Consider the following 27,430-nt stretch of genomic DNA (forward strand, 5'->3'; position numbering starts at 1 on the left):
ACGGGGCGTGCCCGAGCCGGACTCCTCCGGCCAAGGCTTTAAAAGCCGCCGCCCGAGGCCCCCGAGGCCCAAGTCGCCGTCGCCGCACCGCCTCCCGCCGCTGCCGCCGCCGCCACGTCGGATCTTGTCGTTGACCCCGCCGCCGTTGACCCCGCCGTTAACCGGTCGGCTTTCTTTGTTTAACCACATTTTTTTTAGTTTCCGGTTTAACCTATTAAATCGGTTTTTCGTTTGGTTTACTTATTTAGCGGACGTTCGTTCGTCCGTTCGTTCGTTTTAATGAACGATATTCGCCGGTTTCAAACAGCGAACGTTCGTTCGTTAGTCTTTTCTTTTTATTTTATTTTCGCCCAAGGACCTATTCGCGATTACTTTTATCGCAGATCAGTCCCTGATCTTCAAACCCTCGCCGTTTCTTAACCGTTTGTCCAAATCCAGTGAAACCAATGCCAAAATCTTCGTCTCGGAACCCTCTTTCTGTTTAATCAACTTGAACATGGTTTTGAAAAATTAAAATTTGGTTTCAAGCAGATTTGGTTTCGAAATTCTTTTGACCGTAGTTTCAGTTCCGTAGCTCCGAATTGATTGTTTCTTTTTGCAAATCGAATCTCTTCAGTTGAGTTTTCAGATTCGACCTTCTTATTTGAGTTTTACCCATGCTTCTATGCTTGAGTGCTTATGTATGCTATTGTTTGTTTGCTATAGAATTCCCGGAGTGCGAAGCGTGCTACTACGAGTCTCTAGGGTTTGCGGATCGTCAGCAAGGCAAGTAACACATTGATCATACTCTTCTCATACCCAGTTTTTATGCATTAGTTACTATCCTCAAACACTGCATGATTAGGTTGTGATTAACTTGTGGGTACTGGGAAGTAGATGATGAGGTAGAACCTATTACCTGTTTTATTATCAAACCCTTGGGAGTTGCTTCTACGCTATGTTTATATTGCCATGCTATGCTCGTAGACGTGGATTGGGTTTGAGTGTATCCATGACAGATGTGAGATTGTTTTTTTAATGGTTCAACTTAAGGTGGCAACTTTAATACACATCTGGTGGATTGTTGGTTGGGCACCTGGGGTTATACCAGTGTTGTCCTAGGAGATCCCGGGGTTATACCGTGTGATCCTCCTATGGTCCGCCACCCAGGCTCAAAGGGGTCATAAGATTATTCATGCTAGAAACTTCTGTGTGCAGCCACAAGCTATTATGGGCTCTAGCATAGTTGAGTATGTTGCATGACCTCTTCCAGTGGTAGGCTAGCAGATGTAGGGGATGTAGGTTGGTACTGTCTACCTGGGGTTAGAGTTAATGCTTCTGAAAGACTGTGTCTCGGTCATCCATTTCTCAAACACCATGTAGTGTGAGAAATCCAACGGAGGAGATCGAGTCTTGTGGGGGAAAGTGCGCAAACCTCTGCAGAGTGTACAAACTAATCATGATTAGCCGTGTCCCCGGTTATGGACATCTGGAGTATCTGGTACTTGAATTATTGATTGATCTTATCACTCTAAATTAATTTGCTGGGTTGTTAATGAATACTTTTAATTGGGATTGAGATGGGGGTACCATTCTCAATGTTTCAACCACCATGATAGTTAAATAAAACATATTCCTTTGATGTAGGGAAAATTTGGCTTTTTGCAAAAACAATATAACCATAGAGCCTCCACCAGCCATATATGCATGTAGTGATAGCATTTATCTGTTCATTGCTCTACTGTGTTATATTGCCAGCATATTCCATGTGCTGACCCGTTTCGGGCTGCAACATATCATGCTGCAACATATCATGTCGTTTGTCATGCACTCAGTTATGCCGTTGGAGTTGATGGACTCACTTTATCTTCCAAGCCTTCCGCTGTTATCTTCTTTAGATGGCCTTAAGCCATAGCTATTGTAATAAGTTCTCTTTTGAGACATTCGATGTAATAAGTGTGTGATTGTTACTCTGTTATAAATCCTTCGAGTACTGTGTGTGTCAGCATTACCGATCCAGGGATGACACTGAACACAGAGATTTGACCGTCTGAGGTCGGATCGCCACACAACGAGAGGGGAGAGTGTTGTCCACGTACCCTCGTAGACCGTAAGCAGAAGCGTTATGACAACGCGGTTGATGTAGTCGTACGTATTCAAGATCCGACCAATCCTAGCACCAAAGATACGGCACCTCCGCGATCTGCACACGTTCAGCTCGGTGACGTCCCATGAACTCTAGATCCAGCTGAGGTCGAGGGAGAGTTGCATCAGCACGACGGCGTGGTGACGGTGATGATGAAGCTACCGGCGCAGGGCTTTGCCTACGCACTGCAACGATATGACCGAGGTGGAAATATGTGGAGGGGGCAGCGCACACAGCTAAACAATCAACTTGTGTGTCTATGGGGTGCCCCCCTCCCACGTATATAAAGGAGTGGAGGAGGGGAAGGGTTGGCCCTCTATGGCGCGCCCAAGGGGGGAGTCCTACTCCCGGTGGGAGTAGGATTCCCCCTTCCCTAGTTGGAGTAGGAGAGAAAGGATGGGGGAGAAAGAGGGAAGGAAAGGGGGGCGCCTCTTCCTCTCTCCCACTAAGGCCCATTAAGGCCCATACACTCCCCGGGGGGTTCCGGTAACCCCTCGGTACTCCAGTAAATGCTCGAAGTCACCCGAAACCATTCCGATGTCCAAACATAGGATTCCAATATATCAATCTTTATGTCTCAACCATTTCGAGACTCCTCATCATGCCCGTGATCACATCCGAGACTCCGAACAACCTTCGGTACATCAAAACACATGAACTGATAATACCAATCGTCATCGAACGTTAAGCGTGCGGACCCTACGGGTTCGAGAACTATGTAGACATGACCGAGACTCATCTCCGGTCAATAACCAATAGCGGAACCTGGATGCTCATATTGGTTCCTACATATTCTACGAAGATCTTTATCGGTCAAACCGCATAACAACATACGTTGTTCCCTTTGTCATCGGTATGTTACTTGCCCGAGATTCGATCGTCGGTATCTCAATACCTAGTTCAATCTCGTTATCGGCAAGTCTCTTTACTCGTTCTGTAATGCATCATCCCATAACTAACTCATTAGTCACATTGCTTGCAAGGCTTATACTGATGTGCATTACCGAGAGGGCCCAGAGATACCTCTCCGACAATCGGAGTGACAAATCCTAATCTCGATATATGCCAACTCAACAAACACCATCGGAGACACCTGTAGAGCATCTTTATGATCACCTAGTTACGTTGTGACGTTTGATAGCATACAAGATATTCCTCCGGTATCCGGGAGTTGCATAATCTCATAGTCGAAGGAATATGTATTTGACATGAAGAAAGCAATAGCAATAAACTGAACGATCATTATGCTATGCTAACGGATGGGTCTTGTCAATGATGTGATCTCGTTATCAAATGACAACACATGTCCACGGTTAGGAAATCTAGCTTAACCATCTTTGATCAATGAGCCAGTCTAGTAGAGGCTTACTAGCGACACGGTATTTGTTTATGTATTCAAACATGTCTACATAGTTCTCATAGTCAGAGGAACATGTATAAGTCATGAAGAAAGCAGTAGCAATGAAACTGTACCGATCATAATGCTAAGCTAACGAATGGGTCTTGTCCATCACATCATTCTCCTAATGATATGATCCCGTTCATCAAATGACAACACATGTCTATGGTCAGGAAACATAACCATCTTTGATAAACAAGCTAGTCAAGTAGAGGCATACTAGGGACACTCTGTTTTGTCTATGTATTCACACATGTACTAAGTTTCCGATTAATACAATTCTAGCATGAATAATAAGCATTTATCATGATATAAGGAAATATAAATAACAACTTTATTATTGCCCCTAGGGCATATTTCCTTTGCAACGTGCCACAGCAAAGGTTGTATGTCGACACATTCCCCACGGAGAAGTTCTTCCTTCGACTCGATTACATCTTCGACATGTTTCACTTGTAAAAAGCTGGATTTTACGTTTGTCCGCCTTTCTGCCTTGTACATGAACTACATCATCAGGATTGAGCAGATACCTTATATCTATGTCGCTGGCCCGTACTTCATGCACGAGGGCTTCTTGGCAGTCTGCCCAAAGCACCGTGGATACGCGTGAAGGAAATATGCCCTAGAGGCAATAATAAAGTTGTTATTTATATCTCCTTATATCATGATAAATTTTTATTATTCATGCTAGAATTGTATTAACCGGAAACTCAGTACATGTGTGAATACATAGACAAATAGAGTGTCACTAGTATGCCTCTACTTGACTAGCTCGTTAATCAAAGATGGTTAAGTTTCCTATTCATAGACATGAGTTGTCATTTGATTAACGGGATCACATCATTAGAGAATGATGTGATTGACAAGACCCATCCGTTAGCTTAGCACTATGATCGTTTAGTTTGTTGCTATTGCTTTCTTCATGACTTATACATGTTACTATGACTAGAGATTATGCAACTCCCAAATACCGGAGGAACACTTAGTGTGCTATCAAACGTCACAACATAACTGGCTGATTATAAGGATGCTCTACAGGTGTCTCCGATGGTGTTTGTTGAGTTGGCATAGATCGAGATTAGGATTTATCACTCCGATTGTCGGAGAGGTATCTTTGGGCCCTCTCGGTAATGCACATCACTATAAGCCTTGCAAGCAATGTAACTAATGAGTTAGTTGCGGGATGATGCATTATGGAACGAGTAAAGAGACTTGCCGGTAACGAGATTGAACTAGGTATGATGATACCGATGATCGAATCTCAGGCAAGTAACGTACCGATGACAAAGGGAACAGCGTATGTTGTTGTGCGGTTTGACCGATAGAGATCTCTGAGGGAGTCCTGGATTAGGGGGTCCTCGGACAGCCGGACGATATACTTTAGCCGGACTGTTGGACTATGAAGATACAAGATTGAAGACTTCGTCTCGTGTTCGGATGGGACTCTCCTTGGCGTGGAAAGCAAGCTTGGCAATACGGATATGTAGATCTCCTCCCTTGTAACCGACTCTGTGTAACCCTAGCCCCCTCCGGTGTCTTTATAAACCGGAGGGTTTAGTCCGTAGGACAACAACAATCATACCATAGGCTAGCTTCTAGGGTTTAGCCTCTACGATCTCGTGGTAGATCAACTCTTGTAATACTCATATCATCAAGATCAATCAAGCAGGAAGTAGGGTATTACCTCCATGGAGAGGGCCCGAACCTGGGTAAACATCGTGTCCCCCGCCTCCTGTCACCATCCGCCTTAGACGCACAGTTCGGGACCCCCTACCCGAGATCCGCCGGTTTTGACACCGACATTGGTGCTTTCATTGAGAGTTCCACTGTCCCGCCGCCGTAAGTCTAGATGGCTCCTTCGATCATCGGCAACGATGCGATCCAGGGTGAGGTTTTCCTCCCTGGGCAGATCTTCGTATTCTGCGGCTTCGTACTGCGGGCCAACTCGCTTGGCCATCTGGAGTAGGTCGAGAGCTACGCCCCTGGCCATCAGGTCAGGTTTGGAAACTTGAACTATACTTCCGACATCCGCGGAGACTTGATCTTCGACGGATTCGAGCCCATGTCAGGTGCGCCGCACAATCACGGCGAGCATGACTTAGCTCTGCCGTCGGACAGTGTTCGGGATATCACACCTGCAACTACTCCGGCCCTCAATCCGAAACAAATTGCGCCATCTGAGGACGGGTGGATAGACCCCGCCACAGAGGCCGCACACTCAGCGGCGATAGAGCCGAATACTGACTTCACCTCCCATGAAACCCGTGTTGCCGAACCGTTGGATTCGTCCCCGGCCATGGGATCCGAGCCGCCTGCGTCCGTGCCTATCGAATCCGATTGGGCACCGATCATGGAGTTTACCTCCACGGATATCTTTCAGCACTCGCCCTTTGGCGACGTGCTAAACTCGTTGAGGTCACTCTCCCTGTCAGGAGACCCTTGGCCGAACTATGTCCGGCTAGAATGGGATGCGGACGACGAAGAAATTCGCTCCCCACCCACCACCCACTTAGTAGCCACTGTCGACGATTTAACCGACATGCTCGACTTTGGCTCCGAAGACATCGACGGTATGGACGACGATGCAGGAGACGAACAAGAACCACCGCCCACAGGGCGCTGGACTGCCACCTCATCGTATGACATATACATGGTGGACACCCCCAAAGAAGGGGATGGCGAAAAGACAACGGAGGATAATCCCTCCAAGAAGCAATCCAAGCACCGACGTCAGCGGCGCCGCTCTAAGTCTCGCCATAGCAAAAGCAGCAATACCAGCACAAGAGACAATAACGCTCCGGATAGTGCCAAAGACAATGATAATCCCCTCCAGCCAGACCTCGAGCGGGAGGATGAACAAGCTAGCCCTCCGGAACAGGCAGCAGACGGAGAATCAGAGGATGACAATTACATGCCTCTCTCCGAAGACGAGGTGAGCCTCGGCGACGAAGAATTTATCATGCATGAGGATCCCGTCGAGCAGGAGCGCTTCAAGCGCCGGCTTATAGCCACAGCAAACAGCCTGAAGAAAAAGCAACAACAACTTCGAGCTGATCAAGATCTGCTAGCGGATAGATGGACTGAAGTCCTGGCGGCCGAGGAATACGAACTCGAGCGCCCAACCAAGAGTTACCTAAAGCGCAGGTTGCTACCCCAACTCGAGGAGGAAGCACTAAAACCTACATCACCAGCGTATGATGCGGCAGATCGGCCACCTCGTGGCCGAGACAGAGAGGCATATCAGCCCGAAGTCCAGCCCGCACCCCGCCGCCATTCAAACAAAAATACCAAGGCCCGGGGCAGCACGCGGGACCTGCGAGACGTATTGGAAAACAAAGAAAAACATGCAAGATCGATCTACGGATCAAGGGGGCGCGCCCCAACGCGGGACGATGACCGTCACGCCGGATATACTAAAAGCAAATCCGGCCGGGCCGAATACAGCAGACAAGACTTGTATGAATTGCGTCATGATATAGCCCGGCACAGAGGCGCCGCACACCCCCTATGCTTCACTGATGAAGTAATGGATCACGAATTCCCAGAGGGCTTTAAACCCGTAAACATTGAATCATATGATGGTACAACAGATCCCGCGGTATGGATCGAGGATTTCCTCCTATACATCCACATGGCTCGCGGTGATGATCTACATGCCATCAAGTACCTCCCACTAAAACTCAAAGGACCAGCCCGGCATTGGCTGAATAGCTTGCCAGCAGACTCCATTGGTAGTTGGGAGCATTTGGAAGATGCATTCCTTGACAACTTCCAGGGCACTTATGTGCGACCACCGGATGCTGATGACTTGAGCCATATAACTCGGCAGCCAGGGGAATCGGCCAGGAAATTCTGGACCAGGTTCCTAACTAAGAAAAACCAAATTTTCGACTATCTGGATGCAGAGGCCTTAGCGGCATTTAAGCATAACATCTGTGACGAGTGGCTCACCCGGCACCTCGGCCAGGAGAAGCCGAAGTCTATGGCAGCCCTCATGACGCTCATGACCCGCTTTTGTGCAGGCGAGGACAGCTGGCTGGCTCGCAGCAACAACACATCAAGAAGTCATGGCAATTCAGATGCCAAAGATAGTAACGGCAGACACTACAAAAAAAATACACTTCCGTGATGATACGTGTTTGTCACAGTAGGTCGCGTTTTTTGTCATGCATGTACATCCATGACAAATTTATGACAGAATCAAGATAGTCATACTTGTGCTGTCGTAGAAGTGTTCCATGACATTACCAAAATTATCATCACGGAAGTTTCCACATCCATGACGATAAATCACGCGTCACAGAAGTGCTTTCGTCAAGGGTGACCGACACGTGCCATCCACCGTAACGAAACGCTGTTAAGCTATCGGGTCGGGTTTTGGATCCGATAACCCGTTAACAGCCCCGACCAATGGGGATTTTCCACGTGTAAAATCATCATTGGCTAGAGGAAACACGTGTCGGCTCATCGTTGGGACAGATGTCATCCACTCACTGGACAGAAGGCGCCTATGATACGTCGACACGTGGCACGGCCCAATAGTGGCCCATTCCTGTGAAAAGGCCGGCCCGTTTGACTTGGTCAAAAGCTGGCGGGCCGGCCCATGGAAAGCCTGTTAACGGCCTGTTCGCATATAGCCCATTTACAGCCCGCTAACCCAAGGCCCGTTACGCCCTATCCGAATTAGGCCCAGTAGCGTCATCTGGGCCATCCAATATGATTCCATCCCGTTTTCACTTCTGGCCCATGTATAGCCCATGACGTCTTTTGGCCCTTATGAGGCCCTTTATAACTCTTGGCCCATTAGCGGCCCGTGCTGAAACTGGCCCGTAATGAACAGTGTATTACTTTACACCCATTAAACAGCCCGTGGTGAAACTGGCCCGTAATGAACAGTGTATCACTTTATACCCATTAACGGCCCGTTATTCCGTTGGGCCGTTTCCAGCCCAAGTTAACTTTCGGCCTTCTGAGGGCCCATTTATTATTGGGCTCATTTGCAGCATTCGGTTACTTACGGCCCGTTACTGTCATTTTCTGCTTGTGGGCCAAATTCAGCCCGTCGTTACAGTCGGCCTGTTTGTGGACCGTTAGTCTGTTGGGCCATTTTCATAGCATCACCAAATACGGCCTATTAACGATGGCCCGTTATGGTCGGCCCATGAACGGACGATTCCAACTCTAGCCCGTTTACGGCCATAATGCGGTCTGTTTGGCCCATGTTTGGCCAAATCGATCATACGGCCCGTATAAGGCCCATTGATGATACGGCCCGCAGAAGGCCCATTGTTTCTATGGTCCGTAGAAGGCCCATTGTTTCTACGGCCCGTAGAAGGCCCACTGTTTCTACGGCCAGTAGGAGGCCCAGTGTCACTACAGTAAATATTAGCCCATGGTTATTGTGGCCTAGTTTTAAAAAATAGGTTATTGCAGCCACTAGCTAACCGCGGAAAAAGAACTGCAATGACTACAAGCAAACAAATAAACAAGACAACAAGGAAATAAATAAGCAAGCAACTAACGCTAGGCTATCACGGCTATTACACATATTACATCCACTGGGCATCAAAGTTCGCCACCAGTGCAAATATAGGGAACAAAGCAGCATATCATATACACTGGTTGTCAAAGTTGGCGACCAGCGCAAATAAACGCCGCAGCAAAGCAAATCCAGAACTGAAACCACTTCAGAAGATCTCAAGAAACAATATCCTGGGTACCCATAATGTTGGCAAGATGCTTAGCAAGCTTATTAACTTTCTCTTGTTTGGCGCTTAAATCCTCCAGCGCTTGCTGTTGCACCAGAAAATATGCATCTGAATTCTGCAGGGACTTCCTCAGTCCTTCAGCTTCCTATCGCAGCACATCTGATCGATGTCTTTCAACTTGAAGTTGAGACTCAAGAAGACGAACTGATTCAGGCAGCGAGTTCGAAGAGCTTGTGCCAGCAGTAGTGGCCAGTAACTCGAACACTACATCAAGACAAGACTTTTGGGTTCCCTCACTGTCGTCAAGATAGTTTTTATCAGCTTTCTTGGAGACCAACAGGGATGTCTCACTATCTTGAACCTTATCTGCATTACTTCCTTTACCATTGGGTAACGCGGTACTGTTCTCCAATATTTTGTCCGCATTCTAAAAGAGAAACAAGCAGACACATCACATGTTTACCATGTTGTATATGAAACTCATTTTGGTAAATGAGTTCAGTAGTAAAGTGGACAGGATAACAGCATGAAACAAACATATATCTATGTACCATGGTCACTTTATGGTCTATATCATTCTAGTTTTTGTTGCCAAATCAAGATAGAGACACAGTTCAAATAATATTTGTTCAAGACAAAGCAGAATAGACAGAATATAAGTGTGGGTAACTATAGAGCAATAACAACACTTGTAATGTGCATGACATGAGAACATAACTGTTTATTCAATTGAAACTGAAATCAACATAGAGCAGGTTACAACAGCAAACTAGTTAAAGAAACAGGTTTAAAACATACCTGTTGCGCCATTGGAGTTTCAATTCCATCCTTCAAATTTGAAAATAGTTGCTATGAGTAAATACAGTAATGCAAGAGAAAAGGAGTATGAACCATAGCTACAGAACCTGACCTGAGAACAAATCTTCTTCTCCTGTAAGCGTTGAGTTGGGATTCGGAGTGGTGGTCCTCGTGCTTTGGGCACTGCAGTTCCCTTACTAACTGCTCGTGTTTGGGTGCTCTATGGTGGAGACGGTGCTGTGTCAACTGGAACTGGGTTATTATCTGCCGGGGTTGGGGTTAGAAGGGTTGTAGTTGGTTCTCTGTCCAACTAGGTAGGCGTACAATCTGCGAGAGTCTGGGTTATGTGTGGTGGATCTGGTCCTTGGGCAAGTACAACCGTGGTTCTATCTGCATCAACTAGTAGCACTATCTTTTCTGAAGACCGTGTTGTTACTCCCTTAGATACTGCCATCACGCTCTCCAATTGATAAACAAGAAAAGTAATTGAAAGTATAGACATTGTATGATAGACAGGTGCAATGGATAGTGGGGAATAAAAGAGGGCATGGAATAACTCATATTTATGTTGTCTAACCAAACAGGATAGCATGACACAATTTCACATATATGATGGCTAACTAAATACGATAGCATGACACAATTTCACATTATGATGGCTAACTAAAAAAGATGGAAAGACATAGTTCAAAATATGAGACTATGTAAACAGGATGACATGACATAACTATATAATGTGTTTATTAAATAGGTTGGAATGCCATAATTCACATACATTCACGGATAGAATGCCATAATTCAAAATATGATGACTGTAAACACTAAACAGGATGAGATGATATAACTATATGATGTCTTTATTAAATGGGTTGCCATGCCATAATTCAGATAGATGATGTGTATGTACTATGTAAACATGATGGCATGATATAATTCAAATATATGATTTATATAGTAAGCAACTAAGCAGATGGCAATCCATATATGATGTAAAAACTAAGCAATGCAAGACAACATGCATGACATGGGTAATATAACCCTGCCAAGTTTGAGCACAGACCTCAGGGGGGAATAGGACTGGTCATCAGTCTCTGAATCCTCCTCTGAGGAGCTCTCTGTAACCAGCAAGATGTCTGCTTCAGCAGGTAGCATTGTCTGCTCTGAATACCTTGTTTTCACTCCAGATACTTCCATCACCGCTTCAAATGGCTGATGCACAGGAAGAGTAGTTGAATATACAAACGTTGTCGACAAATGGAACACGTAATACAAAAAATGATAGCATGATATAATTCGCATACATGATGATTGGCTAAACAGCATGGCATTGCATAATTCACATATATAATGCCTTTGCAACAAGATAGCGTTGTATAATTCACATATATAATGTCTTGCAACAAGATGGCAATGCATAATTCACATATATGGTAATTAGACACTAAATAGGTGGCATTCACACAAAGCATGTCTAAACTAATCAAATGACATAGCAATGCGAGACACCATACGCACGATATGAGCAACATAACCCTGCCAAGTTAGAGCATACACCTCGGGGGGGAATAGGACTGGTCATCTGTCTCTGAATCCTCCTCTGAGGAGCTATCCGTAACCAGCGGGATATGCGCTTCGTCAGATAGCATAGTCTGCTCTGAAGACCTTATTTTCACTCCAGAATTTGCCATCACCGTATCAAATGGCTGATGCACACGAAGAGCAGTTGAATGTACTAACATTGTTGACAAATGTAATATGTAACGAAAAAAAAGGATGGCCTGATATAATTTACATATAAGATGACTGGCTAAGCAGGATGGCATTGCAAAATTCACATATATGATGCCTGGCTAAACAAGATGGCGTTGCATAATTCACATAAACAATGAATAAACTAAACAGATGGCATTCGCACAAAGGATGTCTAAACTAAGCAGATGACATATTTGATGTATAAAGTAAGCAATGCAAGACACCATATGCATGATATAACCAACATCAGCATGCCAAGTTAGAGCGAAGACCTCAGGGGGTAAATAGGAGTTGTCTTCTCCTTCTGAATCCCCCTCGGAACAGATATCTTCCTCTCGATTACAATCTGAAATGCGTGGAGGGGGGATGCCTTTGCGCCTACCATGGAGCGACGTCTACATGAAATTTTATTTCCACGCAAGGCTCGTCTCTTTTGCTCTACATGTTCAGTTCCATTGTTTACAATAAATGTCATGCATAGGAATAAAACATAGTGAGATTATGTAAGGAGTGCATGCAGAAATCCAGAGTGATGGTAGCAACCTGTGGATAGACCCAAAACCAATAATAGCAGGCAGATAATGGCTTCAGTTAAAAAATACAGATAATGGCTTCTTTACTGTTTGTTTCCCACCCAACATGAAACTCATAGTAGACACCGGAGATTAACCAGATAGTAGATAGATACTATTGATAGCGGCCCCGATATGTACCCCACAACCATTTAAAAACTCAAGTTTGACCATTAGTTTGGAGCTGACTCAGAGTCTAATCGGTGAACAGGACGATAAAGTAGCATGTAATATTAAGCGATGCATAACGTAAGCAGACACGAAAGAGTGCAACCTCTCTTGCGGACCCGTGTAGTCCTCGAGGTCATCTGCTCGGTTGATGATGGTAATGCAGTTTTCATAGCTGCCAGCGGCGGGGAAGAAGATCTGAGGCGGCGAAAGATAGTCTGGAGGCCGGATCCCTACTGTGCTGGACCCTTCTGTCGTTGGAGCAGCTGAGCTGGGGTGGACGACGGCGCAGCAGGAGCGGGACAAACCACGCAAGGTTTTCTTTGACAACTATGTGTAAGAGAAGTAATTCTGTAAGGGCTCGTTTGAATTGGAGGATTCCAACAATGCAGGGATAGGAAATAGACAGGAATAGGATAGGAATGCACGTGCAAAATAGAGAATTTAAAAACCCAGGATTTCTGCCAATCTGGGTGTTTGATTCACAACAATTGGAAGATCACAGGATGTAAAGAAGCATGGTGAGATTAAGTCAAACCACAAGAAAATGTACGGTTATAATGCTATTATGCTACTATCTCTTAGTCTTGTGCTTCATGAATAGGAATTTGAAAAGGAGGACAAGTGAAAATTAAAATTCCTAAGTTTTTTCTTTCAAGGAGACACTAAAGGAACAAATCCGTGTGCTCGGTGGACAATATATATAACATGTAGAGTAAAAAAGAGATGCAACAAGTGTACAACCTCTTTGGCGAAGCCATGTCGATCTCAGCGTGATTGGGTTGGCCGGTGAGGATGCTCCGGCTGACTTTGCTGTTGGAGGAGGGGAAGAAGATCGTAGGCGTCTGGAGATGGAGCCCGAGGTACTGCTCCGCTGTGATGGAGTGTTTCGTCGTTGGAGCAGCTCCGGTGAGTTGTACGACGCCGAGGCTGAAGCAGGACAAGAGAGACAACGAACAACGTTAACCTGAGTGGAATTCTAATAGCATCTCCAATACATGACGTAAAATACATAACCACAAAGTGCTAGATGTAAAATACATCAGCCGCTCATCTCTGAACTTAACTGTCGAAACTGAACTTAACTGTCGAAACTGAACTTAACTGTCGACACTGAATTTTGCTGTCGAAACTGAACGCACTAGCAAGGTGAGGCTACACGTCGGTCGACTGACTTTTTCATCTCTGGTCAGTCGATTTTGCAGTCGTTGGATATGAAATCAAGGGCCTGCGGTTCATCTTCAACCTCCACCCCCCTGAGCCGCCAGCCACCACCGGCCAAACAGCACCCCCCCCCCCCGCCGCCCCGCCCGCCCCGAAAACACTCCCCACTTCCGGTCCGCCGCCGCCCCGGCCATCCCTCTAGGCCCCCCCGTGCCGAGCTTTTTCTCCGGCGATCCCCACGCCACCGCCCCGCCACCGCCGGCGACCACCGCCCCCATCCTGAACCCTAAGATAGATAGTGGGGTACCTCTCCGGCGAGCCCCCCTCCCCGCTGCGGCTGGTTCTTCCTTCACCCCGGCGAGCCCCCCACCCCCTGAAAATCGACTGACCCAAAAGTCGATTCAGTCGACTGAAGTGTAGCTAAATCGGAGCAGCATCGCAAGCAAGAGCAAGAGCGAGAGCAGCAGCGCGAGCAAGAGCAATAGCAAGAGTAGACCAGGCAGGGGACCGAGAGCAAGAGCAGAGCAGTAGCGCGAGCGAGAGCTAAAGCAGCAGCAGCTCCTACTGATGTGGACGTCGCCGCCGAGGGAGCGACGCCGTGGAGGAAGTGGCCGGCGACGCCGCTGTGGATGGAGCTGCGCCGTGTCGGCTCGGGACCGAGCGCCGGCAACACCGTGAGATCGAATCAAGAAGAAAATGCGGCGATTAGTGTACAACCTCTTTGGTGGCACCGATTAGGCCGCAACTTCATCCGAGGAAACGGTGATGATGATGCTCTTCCGGTGCTGCAGGTGAAGACGGCGGTGTGGGAATGGAGGTGGCGCGAAAGACGAGGGGAACATCGGGGTAGCTCCTTGGAGGTGGAGGACGGGGTGGCTGAACCGGCGGGACGATGAGATCGACGACGGATTCTCATCTGGTACGATGGATGAGGGACGTCGAGGTGTTGCTGTGGACGACGTCGTCGGGGAAGAGGCTCCGGCTGGGTGGCGGACGGAGCAGGGTGTGGGGTTTCGTCACGGGTTTTCGCGGCCTCGGTGTACGAATGGGTGGGCGGATGGGATGGCAGTGGGGAACCATGGCTTAGCGACGCGCTTGTCCGAAATGTGGGGTAAGTTATGAAAGTACCCCCACCGATTTGAGGCGGTTCTTTCGGTTCAGGGGTACCACGGGCATTTCGCGTGTCGGGATTTCACAGGAGGTGGGAGTTTTCGAGCGCGTTGTAATTTCGGAATAGCAAGGCGCGAGTTGAGATGGAGGGAGTTGTCGGAGCACAACGAGACAAAGATATATCTTAAATATTTCGGGCTAACAAGGCGCGGGTTGAAATTTCCGGACAAGCCTAACGTGTACTGTACCAAATCAATGTGCACTACAAATGTCATTCAAAACTTTGAATTCATGTTATGTTCAATTAAAATATTTCGCTACGTGTATAATGCATGCAACCTACTACTCAAATGAACGTTTTAGTGCATTCCAAACGTATATACTACCTCTTCAATATGAACTAAATTTGAATTTGTTTCTCTATTTGAATAAGATCTACAGTGATGATTGTTGTGAAGTCAAAGCATTTGAATTCGTTTCTCTGTTTTAATAAGATCTACAATCATAATTATTGTCAAGTTAAACCATCGTTTGTGTATTATCTTCACAGCACACCACATGATTAGTCTCGAGTTACATATCAACTATGTGTACTATATGAACTCGAACTAGATTTTTTGAACCCACTTTATTTTGATTTCAAATCACATTACATTTCTAGATCTAGCTAGATCTTCATAATCTAAACCATGTCTCATATGTATAATGTGTTTATCACATTATGTATGGTGCCCCGCCCCCTACGCCTACAAGTATTTAGATGTGAGTTGTAAACACCACACATTACCACAAATTCAAATAAAATGTGAGAATGTTCGATATATAGTATTGTTTAGATTGTTCGATATTTAGTTGTAAGCTGCAAACGCCACACATTATCACAAATTCAAATAAAATGTGAGATTGTTTGATGTATAGTATGGTTTAGATTGTTCAGCATTTAGCTGTGAGTTGCAAACGCCATGCATTATCACATTATGGTATAACATGTGCACAGCATGTGTATTACTGCTGTATTCATGCACGCAATGTTTAAAACACTATGATCTCCTATTCAAATATATGAATCCGCTTTCATATCAAATTATGACCTTTGTTAGTCTCTTACACCCACACAATCCTCTAACCTTTGTAGCTACCACTAACTTTCTCTCGTGCATGCACACGCCCTCCTCACCCTCCCCCTCCCTCGGCATTCTATCCACCAGGCACATTCATTTTTTTCTTTAGGTCATTCTCCTAGAGTCTCCACAACTCCTTTCCGACACACACCGATCGATAAACCTCTCCAGCGATGCCTACCTACAACATACACACACACCTTCAATCTCCTCCTTTATGTGTCCTTGCCTCGTGTCTCTCATACGGTCAGACACACGTGTAAACTCTCGCCCCTCATTTCATCGATCTCACAACCGCACACTCCTCCCCCTATCTAGCTAGTAGTTGGGCCTCTCGCACCACCTCCTAGCTCCATTGTCTCTGTCTATCCGTCTCGCTGGGCCTTATTTGCCTCTAACAAATGGACGTACACCGACCGATCTCTCGCTATACATATAGCTAGCTAGGTCCTTATAACTCGTTTTTACCCACACGTCAATCGATCTACCTCATTAGTTGTGTCTCTCCCTTCCTTCGACAAACAACAATTGATCTACCGATCTAGTTAGGTTTGCTTACCAAACACATGGTTCCCCTTCATCATCCATGGATGCGTCCCGACAGATCTATCATGCACAGGCACACATAGAAACACATCCCCACTCTTATTGATAACATTGCAGTTCCACCCTCAGTTTGTCTAGTAGGCCTCTCCCACCATCTTTGAGAAGCAACTCCATCACCCATCCAGCACTCTACCCCTCTCCCTCCCTCTCTCTCTCCTCTCTTGTCACGACCGGTTTTTCAATAAAATATTTATTGAGAGACCAATCCCTTTTACGGACCAGTAAAGGAGAATTCCTTCTCACTGGTAGACAATATCTTGGTCACAGAAGAAAAATACCAGGAGTACTGAATATAATACAAGGTTGAGCGGAGACTGCTCAACAATTTATTACATGAACGCCGATAAAACATAACGGCGGATAGGGTGGCATGACTACTAACTCACGATAACAACGGTGGTGGAAATATCACCACGAAGTGGGTGATATGACTCCTGAAAACTACAGCTCTTCGAGCGTCGGAGTGAGGCTCGAGGAGACTTATTGCGGGTGGCGGAAGCGTTTATAATACAAGTGACCAATATCCAGGATCGCACAGGGCTGACTGGGATTCCTCTAGGCATCGGACGCACTATCAAACTCTTCATCCAAGAGATCGCGTTCGTCAACATCTGGCCAAATCAACAAGCCAGGTGAGTACTATGAAAGTACTCGCAAGACAGTTCGGACATAAGATATAACAAATGTAAACATGAAGCATATGAACAGATTAACCAGTGCGTTCAGACATAGAGATAATAATGCATGGGAAAATAACAGAGAAGTCGGGCGGTAGTCCTCCCGAAATCCCAAAATAAATACTGGGTGCCAAACGAGGGTCTGAATGACTCCTCGAGAGGAAACTGCAAGAATAGTAATACCGGTGCCAAACGAGGGTCTGAATGACTCCTCGAGAGGAAACTGCAAGAATAGTAATACCGGTGCCAAACGAGGGTCTGAATGACTCCTCGAGAGGAAACTGCAAGAATAATAATGCCGCAGTCGGGCGTCATGGTGACACCACATAAAGGGCTTATAACAGAAATAAAAGACAAACATGCCACAGTCGGACATCTGAGCGACATCACATAAAGGGCTTATATTGAAAGCAAAAGGCAAACATGCCACAGTCGGACGTCTGAGCGACATCACATAAAGGGCTTATATTGTAGCTAAATAATTCAGTAGCTCGAGAACATAAATTATTACAAGTACGAGACAAATATAAGGTTAGTCCATTCGCATGAATAACAATTAAACTGGGTTTACCACTAGAGCTTGTTCACCGGGGAATAATTTCCACGAGGATAGATATGGATATACTGATCACCCTACTTGATCATGGATACGATGACTTGGAAGGATTTGACTCTGCAGAGTTTGTACCTAACCACAGCCAACGGATTTCAGTAGTCACGGGGACTAGTTCCGTTTACGGTGTTTTGGAAGAAACACGTCTAACCAGTACACACCCATTCAACATTCTGAAGCCAGGGATCACCCTCGGCAACGTTCAAGAAAAACCTTGAGACGGGGAGGCTACAACCTCGCGTAGCATGGGATCAAATTTCTATACGCGTGCTCTAAGGGGGTGCCCCCCCTCTCGGTCCCAACCGGAAACACCCATGCCCCCTGACCGGATGACTGGCTTTAATCCAGGGCCATGGTACCATCATCCCGGCCCCTCTGTTTGGTGTGTACACGGTAAGAGGTTACCAACTTACTAAACCGCATCCTGGCAAAAGAAACATGTGGTAGCACGGAAGGGAAAAGAACGATAACGTGACTCCGTCCACGTTAACGTCGGAAGTAGTCGGATGACGCAAGGCTGGTATGCTACAACAGTACCACCTTGCTGCCCTTCATGTCACCACATGATTAGGCCATCTCTCACCAGAGATCATCGCAACTTTGGAACATACGGGTAGTTGCCTCACAAGCAACGAGGTACTCACCGACACTCACATGCCACGCACAAACTTACACGCAAACATGCAAAACACCTATCATATCAAAGGTTCAAACATGCTTGCCTGGTTCGGAGAAGTCGGAGTCTAGCTTGGCGAAGTTCGCGGCTCCGTCACCTCTTCCGGAACCTACGGCATAACGAAAACGGGTACTAACATGAAAACCAACGCGTGCATAAAAACTTCTCCAAAAAAATTCCAAATATATCTCATAAAAAACTAGAGAAAATTTTAAGACTGTCAGAAAAAGAATCACTCAAAAATCACTTTTTATTTAAAAGTTATAAAGGTTTCTGTCCAGGGACTCATCTGCAATGAAACAGAAAAGTTCCAGGGGTTAAACTGAGAAAACAGAAAACGCTTCGGAAAGAAACGCGCCAGCTCAAAAGGGAAAACGTATTTTGCCCGAAGGCGCCAACAGAAAACGTTTCGAGGGAGAGAAAGAAGAGAGGCTGACATGGGGTCCCACATGTCAGGTTTAAAAGGCTCGCCGACGCCCGAAGACTGCGGTGGTCGCCGGTGTCGAACCACGGCGAGACAGGGAGATCGGAGTGTACCAAGAGCTTCAGCGTGTCCTTCCGCGTCGGTGGGTGGTGGACTCGAGCGTCGGAGAGCACTACGTCGACGGCGACACTTTCTCCGGCGGACGGCGGCTCGGGTGATGGTGGAGAACTCCGGTGGGTGGTGCAAACTCCGAATTGAAGCGCGGGTCAGAAGAGTGGATGCATAGGGGAGCTACTGGCAAGAGATGGGAGGCTGAGGCGCACGCACGGGAGCGAATCGAGCTGGATCCCGTGGCGGGTCGCGGCGGCCGGAGTCGGGGAAGAAAGCTCTCCCGTGGCTCTACCAGTGGCTGGGCGTGCTCTAGGTGGAGTGCAGAGATGGTGTGGGTTCGAGTTAAAGCTCGGGGCCTCTATTTATAGGCGGATCGAGGGGGTGGCCGTGAACGGAGAATCTCCGGCGAGCAATTACGGCGATGCAGTGGATTGGTAGGGGGTTTAGGTGGCCAGGCAGCATCAATGGGAGTTGCTGGTGTCGTTCCCCTACTAATCCCGGTCGGTCTTGGCGTAACGGCGTCGGTCCATGGTGGGGTGGCCGCACGGGCACGTCGGCGGCAGAGAGCGCGCTCCGCGCCTGGCAGTTCACGACGAGGGTGGCAGCGTGCACTGTGGAGTGGGTGGCCACGCGGCGATCTCCGGTGGCTTGGGCGGCGCTGAGTGGCGCCGTTTGCGCCGCGCCTCTCTCTGGCGGCCGCAAAGCCGCCGCTGGCGTCGGTCACGGGGCGGCGCACCTCCTCCAGCACGTCGCCGACGTCCGCAAACGTCCAGGTGCTCGTGCGGTGCAGGGACAAGGGGGAGTGGACGGGGAGCAAGGCGCCAACGCGGCACTGTCGAGATCGACAACAGTTTCTGAAGAAAACGACAGTAGATCACTGAACTGTATTTCTGAATCTCTGAACTTGACATTGACAATGCTCTGCAGGTGTTCGACAGAATGATTTGGCATGAAGAAAAATTTTCCTGGGGCTGGGACTTGGTGAGGTGACCTCTCAATGCACCCATAGGCTGTCTGATTTTTCTCAGATTTTTAGGAGAAGGATTTGAATGAATTTCATCAAATTTGACAAATCTAATCCAAACTTGCAGCAAGTGTAGTTTGAAAAATTTGAACTGAAGACCAGTGGATCTTCATGGATCTTGGTTGAGGGTTCAAAGGACTAGGGAGGGGAATTGGTTTGGGGGCAAAAATCAAAGCAGAAAGAGTAGCTCCTTTGTAAAACTCCAAGGGCTAGAATAGAAGACAGAAATTGTTTTGATAAGATTTAAATGGAAAATGATCATATGGGGAGGTTCAACTTGCTGGATTTGATGCAATTCATGATCCAAAGATGAGGGAAGGTTTAGGAGAGTGGATTAGTACTAAGGCCGTGGCAAGAGAGAATTGTTGAAAGTGGTAAAGGATTATTCCAAAAGCCATAGTGCATTTTCAAAGAGATTTTCTAAAGGCATTTTTCCCAAATGAAAAGCATTTTGGTTTGAGTCCAAATAAAAAGCAAGAACCTCCAAGACCAAAAACAAGTCTTGGGTGAATCCAAATAAAACTCTTGCCATAAAAAAAATATTTTGAAAGGGAGGGTTCTTTTGAAGAAAAATTTAAATCACCTCCCTCAAGCCAAATAATTTTTTTTTGAAAAATCCAAATAAAATTTTCGGTGTCACAGCACCTACCCCCTTAGGAAAAATCTCGTCCTCGAGATTACTGCTGATCCTCAAATAGATATGGGTACTCTACCTGAAGAAAATCTTCCCTTTCCCATGTAGCTTCATCCTCGGTGTGGTTGCTCCACTGAACTTTGAAAAAATTTGTCGTTTTCTGACGGGTCCTCCGTTCAGACACTTCTAGTATCTTTACTGGCCGCTCTCTGTAGGTGAGATCTGGTTGCACATCAATGCTCTCGTGAGATACATGCTTCTCCGGGTTACTTACACATTTTCTCAATTGTGAGACGTGGAATACGTCATGGACGTCTGACAGCTCCTTGGGTAGGTCTAGCTGGTAGGCTACCGTTCCTCTTCGTGCAATTACACCGAATGGTCCAATAAATCTCGGGGCTAGCTTCCCTTAATTTTGAACCGTTGTAGGCCCCTCATAGGAGACACTCGTAGGAATACGGAATCACCGGGTTCAAAGCTGACCTCACGATGTTTTTGATCGTAGTAGCTCTTTTGTCGGCTTTGAGCTGTCTTGAGTCTGTCCCTGATCTGTTTAACTTTCTCCTCGGCCTCTTTAAGCATGTCTGGGCCGAAGATACGGCTGTCACCTGTTTCTGACCAATTCAGTGGGGTACGACACCTCCGTCCGTACAATGCTTCAAAGGGTGCCATTTGCAAGCTGACTTGGTAACTGTTGTTGTAAGCAAATTCGGCATACGGCAAACTCTCTTCCCAACTGGACCCATAGGTGAGCACACAGGCTCTCAGCATATCCTCTAGGATTTAGTTTACACGTTCCGTTTGTCCATCAGTCTGAGGGTGGTACGCTGTACTGAAAGCTAGCTGCGTGCCTAGAGCTTGTTGCAGGTGATCCCAAAATTTGGAGACAAATTGGGTGCCTCGGTCGGATATTATAGTCTTTGGGACTCCATGCAAACAAACTATACGGGAGAGATAAAGTTTGGCCAGTCTCTGTGTGGAGTAGGTAGTCTTCACGGGAATGAAATGAGCAACCTTGGTTAGTCGGTCTGTGATGACCCATATGGCGTCATTTCCGCGATGTGATCGAGGTAATCTGACGATGAAGTCCATTCCTATTTCATCCCATTTCCATTCCGGTATCCTGTTTGGCTGGAGTAGCCCTGCTGGCTTTTGATGCTCGGCCTTGATGCGCTGACATGAATCGCAACAAGCAATAAATGCGGCTATATCTCCTTTCATACCATGCCACCAAAATCTTTCCTGAATGTCCTTGTACATCTTGGTTCCTCCAGGATGGATCGAGTATGGTGCAGTGTGGCTTTCGGTTAGGATTTGTTGCTTGAGTTCCTCAATGTTAGGTATGCAAAGTCTGTCTCTGTACCATAATATTCCTTCACTGTCTGTGACGAACTCCGAAGCCTTACCAAGGTTCATTTTCTTCTTTATACCTTCGATGCTGGGATGTCCCTGTTGAGCCTTCTTAATTTGTTCCACTAGGATGGGTTGTATCTCCAGATTTGATACGGTGCCCTCAGAGACTAACACCATGTTGAGCCTAGCGAACTCTTGCCGAAACTCAGGCCTCAAGTTTTGCGGACCTTCATTGTCCGGGCTGGGGTTTCGACTAAGGGCATCGGCCACTACATTTGCTTTTCCTGGATGGTAGTGAATGCCGACATCATAGTCCTTGACCAATTCCAACCAGCGTCGTTGGCGTAAATTTAGCTCTGGCTGTGTGAAAATATATTTGAGGCTCTTATGGTCCGTATATATTTCACAGCGATTTCCCAACAGAAAGTGCCTCCACTCCTTGAGTGCATGTATGACTGCTGCTAGCTCCAAGTCATGTGTTGGGTAATTTTCCTCATGTTTTTGCAGCTGCCTGGAGGCATACGCGACAACTTTGCCATCCTGCATTACAACACACCCGAGACCCTTTCGGGACGCGTCACAATACACTTCAAAACTCTTGTGTATGTCTGGCACAGTTAAGACCGGTGCGGTTGTTAGCTTCTTCTTGAGTTCTTGGAAGCTTTTCTCGCATGCTTCCGTCCATACAAATTTCTTGTCCTTCTTGAGCAATTGTGTTATTGGTTTTGCCACAGTGGAGAATCCTTCAATAAATCTTCTGTAATATCCGGCCATTCCCAGGAAACTCCGCACATCTGTAACGTTGGCGGGTGGCTTCCAGTCAAGTATGGCTTTGACTTTCTCTGGGTCTACGGCCACGCCTTCTTGGTTCAATATGTGGCCTAGGAAACCAACTTGTCTTAGCCAAAATTCACACTTGCTAAATTTGGCATACAACCTATGTTTCCTTAATTCTCCCAAAACAATTCTGAGATGTTCAGCATGCTCTTCCGGTGTCCTTGAGTAAACCAGAATATCGTCAATGAACACCACAACAAATTTGTCCATGAATTTCATGAACACTTTGTTCATGAGGTGGACGAAATATGCAGGGGCGTTCGTTAGACCAAAAGGCATCACTGTGAACTCATATAACCCATATCTGGAAGTGAATGCTGTCTTGGGGATATCTTCTGTCCGTACTTTCAATTGGTGATATCCCGATCTCAAATCAATTTTTGAGAACACCCTGGCTTGTGCGAGTTGGTCGAACAAATCATTTATCCGTGGCATCGGATATTTGTTTTTGATGGTGACCATATTGAGGGCTCGATAGTCTATACACAGTCTCAGTGTCCCATCCTTTTTCTTGGCGAACAATACTGGCGAACCCCATGGTGAGGAGCTGGCTCGAATAAATCCTTTGTCCAATAATTCCTTTATCTGCTTCTTCAACTCCACCAATTCTGAGGGTGCCATTCTATAAGGTTTCTTATAGATGGGAGCGGTGCCAGGTGCTAGTTCGATGCTGAAATCTATCTCTCGGTCTGGTGGCATGCCTGGTAGTTCTTCAGGAAACTCACATACCACTGGAACTTTTCTCAGTTCTGAAATGTCCACTTTGTTCAGTTTTGGTTGCCGTGACCGTGGCCTTTCCTGAGCTGTAACCTTTATTGTTTTGCCATGATGGTGAGTGAGAATCACGGTCCGATTGAAACAGTCGATGAATCCTTTGTTGGTGGTCAACCAGTCCATCCCTAAAATGACATCCAGTCCTTTATTTTCCAACACGATGAGATTTGCTTGGAACTGTAGTCCTTCGAATTCAATGATCACTCCTTGGCAGTAACTCTGAGCGATTTGCTTATTTTCGGGGGACTTGATGATTATATATTTTTCCAAGGGAAGTATCGGAAAACCATGTTGCAAAACAAAACTCTTCGAAACGAACGAATGGGAAGCTCCAGAATCAAACAAAACCGTGGCAGGTACTGTGTTGACAGGGAACGTACCGAGCACGATGTCTGGGGCATTCTGTGCTTCTTCCCTGGTCACATGGTTCAGGTGACCCTTCCTGTGGTTGTTGCTGGGGTTGAAATTGTTGCGCTTGGGGGCTGGATTGTTTCCACCATTGTTCGGCTTGGGTACCGAGTTCCTTGGTTTTGGGCACTGTTTAGCATAGTGCCCTTCCTCACCGCAAGCATAGCAGGTGACCCCTGGATAGTACGTGAACTCCTTGTCCCTGGCATGAAACTGTCTGACGGGCCTTGGATCAGTAGTCGTCGATCTGCTTGCTTCTGTCCTTGGAACCTCAGTCTTGCTTCAGTTGTTGCGAGCAAGAGTCATCTTGTCCCTCCTTCCCTTACGGATATCTTCCAGATTACGGCGCTCATTCTCCAAGGTAATGGCCTTGTCAACCATAGTTTTAAAATCCGGGAAGGTGTGTACAATCAGTTGGCATCTCAGTGCTGGTGCCAGGCCGTCCAGGAATTTTTCCATCTTCTTGTTTTCTGTCATGTGCTCGTCGTAGGCATAACGAGATAGCTGGGTAAACTGACCATTGTATTCTGTCACTGACATGCCTCTTTGCTTGAGATTGTCAAATTCTCTCTTCTTGATTTTTATGATGCTCCTGGGGATGTGTGCCCCACGGAAGCCTTCCTTGAATTCTTCCCAGGTGATGTTGTGTTCACTGGGATGCATGTGTAGGAAGTTTTCCCACCATGCTGCAGCTGCTCCAGTAAGGTAGTGTGGTGCATAAAGCACCTTCTCATGATCTGAACACTGAGCAACAATCAGTTTCCTTTCAATGTCACGGAGCCAATCATCGGCTTCTAGCGGCCTATCGGTGTGAGCAAACGTTGAAGGGCGAGTTTTCTGTAACTCAGATAACTTGGAATGGGGCTGATAGGGTTCACGGTGGTTTCCCATATTATGAAAATATTCATCATCTCTTGGTGCTGTTGCTGGCTCTGTTCGAAGAGACGGCATACTTGAGACAGGGCTGCTTCGCTGTCCTGTTGACTGGACTGACCCTGAGTGAAATTGTTGCTAGTCTGTGTCCCATAAACTTCTTCTGGCTGATTGGGCATGGAGCGAGTCCACGGGCGAGATATTTTTCCAGTCTGGGGTATTATTTTGCAAAACCCATGAGAAGAACTGTGTGGCACAAGGAAAAAATCTTGCATGGCAACAATTTAAAAGAGCTCAAGGTTTTCAAGAAAACATAAACGATTTTGCATGGGGGCGAACTGTTTAACCCAAATCTTACACACGAAAAACAAACACACGATACAGCACTCAGGATGCGCGTACACAATCCTGACATGTTATTTAGACTAGCGTACTCCTCCGGAAAGCAGCAAACACACTAATACAAACTAGCGTACAGAAAAAAACACATCATACGAGCAGACATAACGCGCGGCTACTCGGCGCTCTCAGTCGGAGATGGTGACGATGTCCTTTCCCTTGCCGAGGGCAAGACTCAGCGGTGCAGGAGAATCAACCTCCACCTCCTCTCTAGCTGGCTCCTGGCGCGTAACACTGCGCTGCGGTGATGGTGCGGGAGCGACGGGCGGCAGAGCGGGTGCGGCAGGCGGTGCAGCTCTGACTGGAGTAGGAGCGATGACTCGGTCGAACTCCTCAGTGGTAGGCAGACAGCGAGCAGTGGCCAGAATGGCCGGTGCATAAGAGGCTGAAGACGAGACGAATGTCAGAGGCGGTGTTGTGTGGAGAAGCTCCTTCCTGCTGGCAGGACCGCCCCGGACTAAGTCCATGCAGGCAGCCACAAGATCATCCACGAGGTTGTCGAAGGATTCCTCCAGAGCCTTGAGGTACTCCACGACCATCTCGATGGCTTCATCTCGCTCTCCCCGATGGCAGGCGAATGCATAGTGACAAGTATATGGCACATGGCATGGGAGGTAGCGGTAGCGACGAGTCTTCATCATAGGAAGGATGTCCCGAAGGCGAGCTATTGCTTCACGGGCAGCCATCTGCATGGCATGCCTCTCCGTAGGCATGGCCCTTCCCACAAAACGGAAGTGGTGAGATGCAGAACGCCCTCCCTTGAATTGCACCATGGCCTGGTGCATAGACACGTCGTCGCTGAGCTTGTGCTGATAAAGCGTGAACTCCGGGCGAGTCGCTGGCCCGATCGCGAGCTTGGTGATGGAGACGAGGAGCTTGACAAACCCCTCGGGCACGTTCGTGAACACTCGAGTCTCACAGTTGCTGCCAGCCATCTACAAAAGTAGGCAAAAATTCTGAGTAGTCATGTCATAAATTTATGATGACCAACAGAAAATAGCTACATTTGCGAAATGCAGAAAAAGCACAAAAGACGCTAATACCCGATTAGCGATCGCACCTAGTGGCTTCCTACAGTCAGCCTGGCTCTGATACCAAGCTTGTCACGACCGGTTTTTCAATAAAATATTTATTGAGAGACCAATCCCTTTTACGGACCAGTAAAGAAGAATTCCTTCTCACTGGTAGACAATATCTTGGTCACAGAAGAAAAATACCAGGAGTACTGAATATAATACAAGGTTGAGCGGAGACTGCTCAACAATTTATTACATGAACACCGATAAAACATAACGGCGGATAGGGTGGCATGACTACTAACTCACGATAACAACGGTGGTGGAAATATCACCGCGAAGTGGGTGATATGACTCCTGAAAACTACAGCTCTTCGAGCGTCGGAGTGAGGCTCGAGGAGACTTATTGCGGGTGGCGGAAGCGTTTATAATACAAGTGACCAATATCCAGGATCGCACAGGGCTGACTGGGATTCCTCTAGGCGTCGGACGCACTATCAAACTCTTCATCCAAGAGATCGCCTTCATCAACATCTGCCCAAATCAACAAGCCAGGTGAGTACTATGAAAGTACTCGCAAGACAGTTCGGACATAAGATATAACAAATGTAAACATGAAGCATATGAACAGATTAACCAGTGCGTTCAGACATAGAGATAATAATGCATGGGAAAATAACAGAGAAGTCGGGCGGTAGTCCTCCCGAAATCCCAAAATAAATACTGGGTGCCAAACGAGGGTCTGAATGACTCCTCGAGAGGAAACTGCAAGTATAGTAATACCGGTGCCAAACGAGGGTCTGAATGACTCCTCAAGAGGAAACTGCAAGAATAGTAATACCGGTGCCAAACGAGGGTCTGAATGACTCCTCGAGAGGAAACTGCAAGAATAATAATGCCGCAGTCGGGCGTCATGGTGACACCACATAAAGGGCTTATAACAGAAATAAAAGACAAACATGCCACAGTCGGACGTCTGAGCGACATCACATAAAGGGCTTATATTGTAGCTAAATAATTCAGTAGCTTGAGAACATAAATTATTACAAGTACGAGACAAATATAAGGTTAGTCCATCCGCAGGAATA

Source organism: Aegilops tauschii, chromosome 4 (genome assembly GCF_002575655.3).
Source record: "Aegilops tauschii subsp. strangulata cultivar AL8/78 chromosome 4, Aet v6.0, whole genome shotgun sequence".
Lineage (NCBI taxonomy): Eukaryota > Viridiplantae > Streptophyta > Magnoliopsida > Poales > Poaceae > Aegilops > Aegilops tauschii.